This window comes from Gorilla gorilla, chromosome X (genome assembly GCF_029281585.2).
Source record: "Gorilla gorilla gorilla isolate KB3781 chromosome X, NHGRI_mGorGor1-v2.1_pri, whole genome shotgun sequence".
In the NCBI taxonomy this organism is placed as follows: Eukaryota; Metazoa; Chordata; class Mammalia; order Primates; family Hominidae; genus Gorilla; species Gorilla gorilla.
The window spans coordinates 125,727,476-125,734,909 of record NC_073247.2 but is presented as its reverse complement, the minus strand read 5'-3'; the positions used below and the strand labels follow the sequence as shown (position 1 = coordinate 125,734,909).

The window sequence follows — 7,434 nt, the reverse complement described above, 5'->3', positions numbered from 1 at the left end:
ATTAATTAAAAAATTATGTAGCAGTGTATAGGTCACTGTAATCATTTGAGATTTAGGACCTTAATCTAATCTTGCCTCCAATTTTTTTTTTTTAATTGGTAACACTACTGTGTGACTAATCACTGAATGATGTGTGCTCTGGAAAAGGGTCTTGAAGCAAAGTTACCTTTAATGGGAATGTACCATTCAAATTTATTTGTTTGTTTTTATGAAATGTGCCAGTGAGAAAATGGATGGGTTCGTTCTAAGTAACCTTGCCAAGGCTGACCTTTGAGTTATTATAAAAACTATTCAATTTCTAACTTCCAAATTCCCACTCATTTTTAAACTATTAGATCCTGAAACAGGATAGGAACCCTAGGAAGGCCAGTTGGTTGATTGCTGATTGATTGTTTCAGGGGGCTGTTCTGCAGAGCCTTTAGAAGAGCTGCCTGCTTCTTGATCCTATGCTGTTACTACAACTCAGGCACCTGACAAATTCCCTTGCCAAGGGAGAATGGCCATTGTTCAGGGAAGGAATTCCCTTCAAGTGTCCTTGAAAGGGCTTCTCTTTTTGGAAAGAGCACCTTGTAAGCCTTCACAGTTTTATGTGTCCTTGGATACTAATTGGTGTGTAAGCCCGATAGGTTTACAAAAGTTAGCTAAAATTTCAAGTTGCTTTTGACATGTTCAAGTACCCAAATGGATAGACATCTCTAGCTGATTTTCTCTTTATATGATTTAGGCTTTGTCTGTATAATCCCAGTTTTATAATGTTGAGCTGAGGTTGAATATAGCCATTTTTGAAATGGACATTAATCAAATGTTAAAAGAGTTCAGTCACTAGGAAATAAAAGGCCATTTGTTTTGTTTTGTTTTGTTTTTTGAACTGAAGAAAGAGTGAACACAGTTCACCACCACCATAAATTATGCAATCAAGTTTCCCACATTTGGTGAAATCTCAGGAGGTCAGCACATCTGGAATGGAATAGATGAGCCTTGGCGCTGGGAGAACCACCTTAATGATCATGGCACTACCCCTGACATATAAGAATTCATCATTTTTATTTAAGGGTTTCTCTTTAGGGGACAGAAAACAGTTTAAACTTACAAAAGACAAAAACGGGGTTTTTACCTACTCACTACATTGATTAGCACTCCTGTGTACCTATGTGGGCATAGGCCTTTTGGGGATAATGTAAAGAAATTGTACAATTGCTCAAAATAGTGACACTACCTGTGGTGATCTCAGACTCAACTAGAATTAGAACTCAGGAACTAAAATTAGTTCCCAGAAATCTTCCACCACACATCAAAGAGTCACAGCACACGCACAAACACAAACTCACACTTCAGTTGTGAAAATCCACTCATTTCAAAATATAACCTCCATATCTATTTGAATTTTGGTTGAAACAACTTATTTTATTGTTAACTCCCTCCTGCTGAATAGCTTCCCTTCAAGCTTGTCCATCCTTCTCCAAGATGCTGATGGCTTTAATGATTTAGGTTGGTATGCTTGGCTAGATATGTACATGCATAGGAAAAGTTTGTAGAATTACCCATATACTTTTTCTCTCATCTCAATCTAGAAATACAAAGATTTCTTTGGAAGGACAATTCCCAGAATTACTCAGGAGTATGGAGAAATGTTAGAAATTGCATTAATTTTATAACCACCAGTTAAAGCAATGTTCATAGGTTTCCATAGATGACAATATTACTAAAAAGCTCAAGTCATAGCATACTCTTCTAAAAAGTAAGAGTCCAAAAATAGGTTAACATTCATTTCATAAAAATAATGAAAAGTAAAATAAAAAATAGATGTTTTAAAAGTAAGAAATAGAAGACTAATAGGTTTTAAACTAAAAAAAAAGCTTCTTGTGAGGAAAATAATTTTCTAATAATGTGACTGTCTACTTAAGTTGGACAAGTCTTATTTATTTATTTTTATTATTATTATTTTTTTGAGACGGGGTCTCACTCTGTTGCCCAGGCTGTAGTGCAGTGGCGTGATCTCAGCTCACTGCATCCTCCGCCTCCTGGGTTTAAGCAGTTCTCTGCCTCAGTCTCCCGAGTAGCTGGGATTACAGGTGCCCACCACCGCGCCCAGCTAATTTTTTGGTATTTTTTAGTAGAGACGGGGTTTTACCATCTTGGCCAGGCTGGTCTTGAACTCCTGACCTCATGATCCACCCGCCTCAGCCTCCCAAAGTGCTGGGATTACAGACGTGAGCCACCGTGCCCGGCCCGAGTTTTTTTTATTAGTGGTGCTATGTATGTGGTTTAATAGTTAAGTTTATTCGTTTGGGCAAATTCACTCATAACTAACAGACATTAAAAAACTTTGAAAGCTTTTGAAGCTGTGAACCTGCTTTACTGGATCTTCTTGATGGTATACTATAAAACACATCAGAATGGTCACATGTGAACTTATCAAGTGGAAATGTGAAGATTAGGGTAATAGTCCATTTGCTGTTCATGTTACACTTGATGGAAAAATCTTCAAATGACAAGAACAACAGCAATGTCTTGATTCCTTATCAAGAAATCACAATTCAAATCCTTACGAATATATTCACAATGCTGCTTGGAAAAAGAAAAAGAAAAACACCTATAGCCCTCAATATTGAAGACTTGTCACAGAGTTTTGGTCAGGTTTTTAAGGTAGAGAATATTTGAATTTTGGCCCCTCTGATTATGGTTCAGTTATATATTTTAAAAATATAGCACATCATGATAGGGATTTTGAGTATATATTGGGGTTGGAGGAGGTCCTCTGTATAATTAATGTAATTAATGAATAAGCCTAACTAAAGACTGGAAAGAGACTGACAAAAATGTAGGAAGATAATAGTTACACATTGGTTAATGAAATCAAGTTATTGGAGCGCTAAGATGAGCCTTAACAGGATTTACACATTTCAAGTCTTATTGGGAAACACTCTTAGAATCCATGTTTGCTAACATCAGTAATTTATGAAATAGTGATTATACATTTTTAAAATGTCTATTTCTAGAATGTAATTTTCAAATTGTTTTTCATAAATCAGAATTATTTTCTTTACTTGTTTTTACATAGTAAGCTATGTATCCCCAGATGCCTAAAAATAAAGCATCTGACTCCCACTTAAGAAGTAGATTGTGATTTTAAAAATCATGTTTTAGGAGGGAGCTTCCAAGATCAGAAGTTTATTTTCTCCTGAATTCTTTGACTTCAATTAAAGGTAAACTGCCACCAGGTGGACAGTGGTAGTTTCACAACAGCTAGGATAGCCATATGTCTCAGCTTGCCTACAATAGATCTAAATTATGCCTGCCCTTCCACCTTAACTAGTAATAGCACCTACTTTTCACTCTTGAAAGCTTCCAAGTTTGGACAATTAATTTTTTGGTCACTTTATTAACTTCATGGTCAAAGGGCATTGCCAACTCTGGATGAATGAGTTCTTGTTTTTGCTAAAATGGTAACTGAAAGAAAAACCATAACAATCATCTTAGTCTGCTTGGGCTGCTATAACAAAATACTGTAGATTTGATGGCTTATAAATAAAGTAAATTTATTTCTCACAGTTCTGAAGGCTGGGAAGCCCAAGATCAAGGATCTGGAAGATTGGGTGTATGGAGAAGGCATGCTTTCTGGCTCCTAGATGACATCTTCTAGCTCTGTCCTCACATGGATGGAAGACCAGGGCTATGGTCTCTTCAGCCCCTATTAGAGCGCTAATCCCATTCATAAGAGCACCACACAACACATGAATTTTGGGGGAGACACATACATTCAGACCATAGCAGCACTCTTTCTTTCACATATAGCTTTTTTTCCTCTGACTTAATAATTGTTATTTTTTGTCTATTAAAAAAAAATCTATGCCTAAGTTTTTCATCATCTCCAACATTTTTAAACCAGTTTAGTAATCTTCAGGTTACAAGTTTTTCTGGAGCCTTTCATCTTGTAGTCTAGTCTGGACTTGTTGCACTTTAGCTCTGCTGAGTAACTGCTGATATAGTTTGGATATTTGTCCCTGCCCAAATCTCATGTTGAATTGTAATTCCCAATGTCAAAGGTAAGGCCTGGTGGGAGGTGTTTGGGTCATGAGGGCTGATCCTTCATGTATTGGTGCTGCTCTCACCATAGTGAGTGAGTTCTCCTGAGAGACGGTTGTTTAAAAGTGTGTAGCACCTCCCCCAAACAACTCTCCCTCTCTCTTGCTTTGGCTTCTGCTATGTGAAACACCTGCTCCCCTTTCGCCTTCTGTCATGATTGGAAGCTTCCTGAGGCCTCCCCAGAAACAGATGCTGCTATGCTTCCTATATAGTGTGCAGAACCATGAGCCAATTAAACTTCTTTATGAATTACCCAGTCTCAGGTATTTCTTTATAGCAATGCAAAAATGGACTAACACAGACATCCTGGAATTTCAGTTGGTCATCATTAATGGAATTCCCTTTTTCTCTTTATCTATCTTTCTCTTATTGAATCAATTGCTTTTTATATACTACTTTATTGTTTTTTTCTAGTTTAGGTAGAGTATGTTCTCCAGAAGCTTCCTAGGAAAGGCTATATGAGAGATAAAATACTTGAAGTTTTTAGTGTGTAAAAATATATCTCAATTGATAATTGGATTGCATATGGCATTTTAGATTGAAATCATTAGTCTCAGAATCTTGAGCATTGCCTTCTAGCTTATAGTGTTGTTATTGAGAAGTCAGAAGCTATTGTAATTCTTTATTCTTTGCATGTTCATGTAACCTATCTATTTTTCTCTTTGGAAACTTTTCTTTGTCTCCAGAGTCCTAAATTTTATAATCATTTGCCTGGGTGTGGATTTTTTTTTTTTTAACTTTCTTTTGTTGTTGTACTAGACAATAGGTCCTTTCAATCAATGGATTGACAGCCTTCTATTCTAGGAAATATTTTTAGATTTTTATTTGATGATTTCCTAATATTTATTCTAATCTATTCTCTTTATTAGTTAAATTGAGCCATTACAGTAGTGAAATATACCTCACCCTCAGGGCAAATATCTTTCAGGGCCCTATTACAAATAATTTCAGAGAGTGAACAGTGCCTGACGTGTATTTAAAAAGTATATCAAAGTGTGTTGAATAAATGACAATTCTGATTACCTAATAGAAAGTATTAAAATGCAGTCTTTGCTTACAGTTAATATTTTCTTCATATGATTTTTCTTTTTACCATGGAACCATCTGTTTCAAAGGAGATGTGACTGGCTGGCATACTCCGATAATGTAATTTTATGCTCCCCTCACAAAGTCCCATTCCACCCTACAGCTATTTACTGGAAATTCTTCCCAACATTTAGATTTTCAGGGGTCACTTTTTCATTTCTTTGACTTTCAGGTACTACTATATTCAATGATGATCTCTCTAGTGGGCCATAATTTTCTGGAAGGCATCCAATTAGTGCCTCTGAAAACAGTCTTAAAGGCTCAGTTTGGATGGCACTCTAACTGATTACTCTGTCACCTAGAGCTATCTGCCCAGAAAAGGTGATCCATATCTAAGCAGGGCATGAAGGTGAGAGCAGCTATAATCCCCAAAAGGTTAGCTTATTTTTCAGGTTTCTTTTGCTTTAACCTAAAAAAGCTTAGTACCATCAAATAACATTTAAGAAATTCAGAAACTGGATGAATTGCAGTAGAGCTTGATGAAAGTTTCTGAGAGAATCTAAAAGCTAATTACTAAATTCCAGCTGCCTGATAAACTCTCAACATAAGTAGAATTGGCAACTTCCTGTCAGGAATTTTGTGAATGTGAGAACACTCCCCTTACAAACAAGTACCAGACTCTTCTACATCTACAGCGGGACAATTCTTACCACGAGAGTACTTTTGGCTTTAACATGGAAATTCTGAACTGAATAATTCAGGGGTGGCATTAACTGCCTATCCTCTTCTGTGGTAGGCTATTTATTTAGAAGCTCTACTTATTATTAAGCTCTACTTATTATTGGAGAAGCTCTACTCCATAACTTTCTGGGAGAACCAAAGGACCAATTCTCTTTAGCCACTAGTAACCACCCCCACGCCCCCCCTCCCCCCCACTTTTAGATATACAAGATTCTCAGGTGATTTCTAAGAATCGGGGAAACAAAGAATACCTTTTACACGGCTCTGTACTCTCCAGAAATGACTAAAAAACACTAATCTACAGATTCTTGAATGCAGTGACACCTAAGTATGGTACACAAATTATATATAAAAATAAATCTACACTAGGACAAATGACAGTGAAACTGCAGAACATCAAAGGCAAAGAGATTTTATAAACAGTCACAGTTAAAATAATAGTTGACTTCTCAAGAGCTACAATGGAAGTCAGAAGACAGTAGGATCATAGTTTTCAAAGCACTGAATGGAAATAACTGCCAACCTAGAATTGCATACTCATTGAAATATGCCCATTTTCTGATGATTAGTTTGAAATAGTGACATTTTCAGATAACCAATAGACCCTCACTAAAGGAAATTCTAAAGGATGGAGTTTAGGCTAAAGGAAAGTGATCCAGGTACAATAATAATCATATAAGAAATTGTGAAGACTATATTTTCAAGGTTCATTTCTATAGTTCACTACTGGAGAAGTTTCTCTGAACATGTGGAGCACCAGGAAACATGAGGAAGAAGCACAGCATTCTCTCCTAAATGTGAAGCCAGCTGTTGGTGTTGCTTTGCTATAACTGCTATTTGCCATTGATGATTATTTTCCTCTGCTTCCCAGAGAGTAAGAGGGAGAGGATGCAGTCTGTGTGGTTCCCATTAAAAAGAAAGAAAAAGAAAGGAATGAAGGAAGAAAGTAAAAATTTGTGGATAGAATAACAAAGCGAGAACAAAGAAAGAGAAAAAAAGAATTGCTCTTCTTTGTGAAAATGTGATGCTCTCTGAGTTAAAACGTTATCTCTAAAGTCTCTGTAAAATGCAAACATGCTATAAAAAAGGGATGACGTATGACGTCATTAACATTTTCTGATATAGTGTGTATTCTAATATAGAAAGTGTGTTCTCGGCCAGGCGCGGTGGCTCACTCCTGTAATCCCAGCACATTGGGAGGCCGAGGCAGGTGGATCACCTGAGGTCAGGAGTTCGAGACCAACCTGGCCAACTTGGCAAAACCCCGTCTCTACTAAAAATACAAAAAATTAGCTGGGCATGGTGGCGGGCACCTGTAATCCCAGCTACTTGGGAGGCTGAGGCAGGAGAATAGCTTGAACCAGGGAGGCAGAGGTTGCAGTGAGCCAAGATCCCTCCAGTGCACTCCAGCATGGGCAACAAGAGTTAAACTCCGTCTCAAACAAACAAATAGAAAACGTGTTCTCTGTAAGATTACTGCTCCAAGTGCCTTGAAAATAAGGTTCAAATAAGTGTGGGAAATGTGGTGTTAAACAAAGGGAAACCAGATTCTTAACTGTTGGACTTCGTAGCATCTTTAAG

At 37.0% G+C, this 7,434-nt stretch overlaps 2 non-coding genes across 2 annotated transcripts; one reads left to right on the top strand and one right to left on the bottom strand.

Moving 5' to 3' along the window:
- Positions 1 to 868: 868 nt before the first annotated feature.
- Positions 869 to 1,034, bottom strand: LOC115932584 (U1 spliceosomal RNA). The gene has a single exon (XR_004068846.2). It is a non-coding gene; the product is annotated as a U1 spliceosomal RNA (small nuclear RNA).
- A 5,507-nt stretch (positions 1,035 to 6,541) lies between these two features.
- LOC115932601 (small nucleolar RNA U3) lies at positions 6,542 to 6,757 on the top strand. The gene has a single exon (XR_004068852.1). It is a non-coding gene; the product is annotated as a small nucleolar RNA U3 (small nucleolar RNA).
- The last annotated feature ends 677 nt before the right edge of the window (positions 6,758 to 7,434 follow it).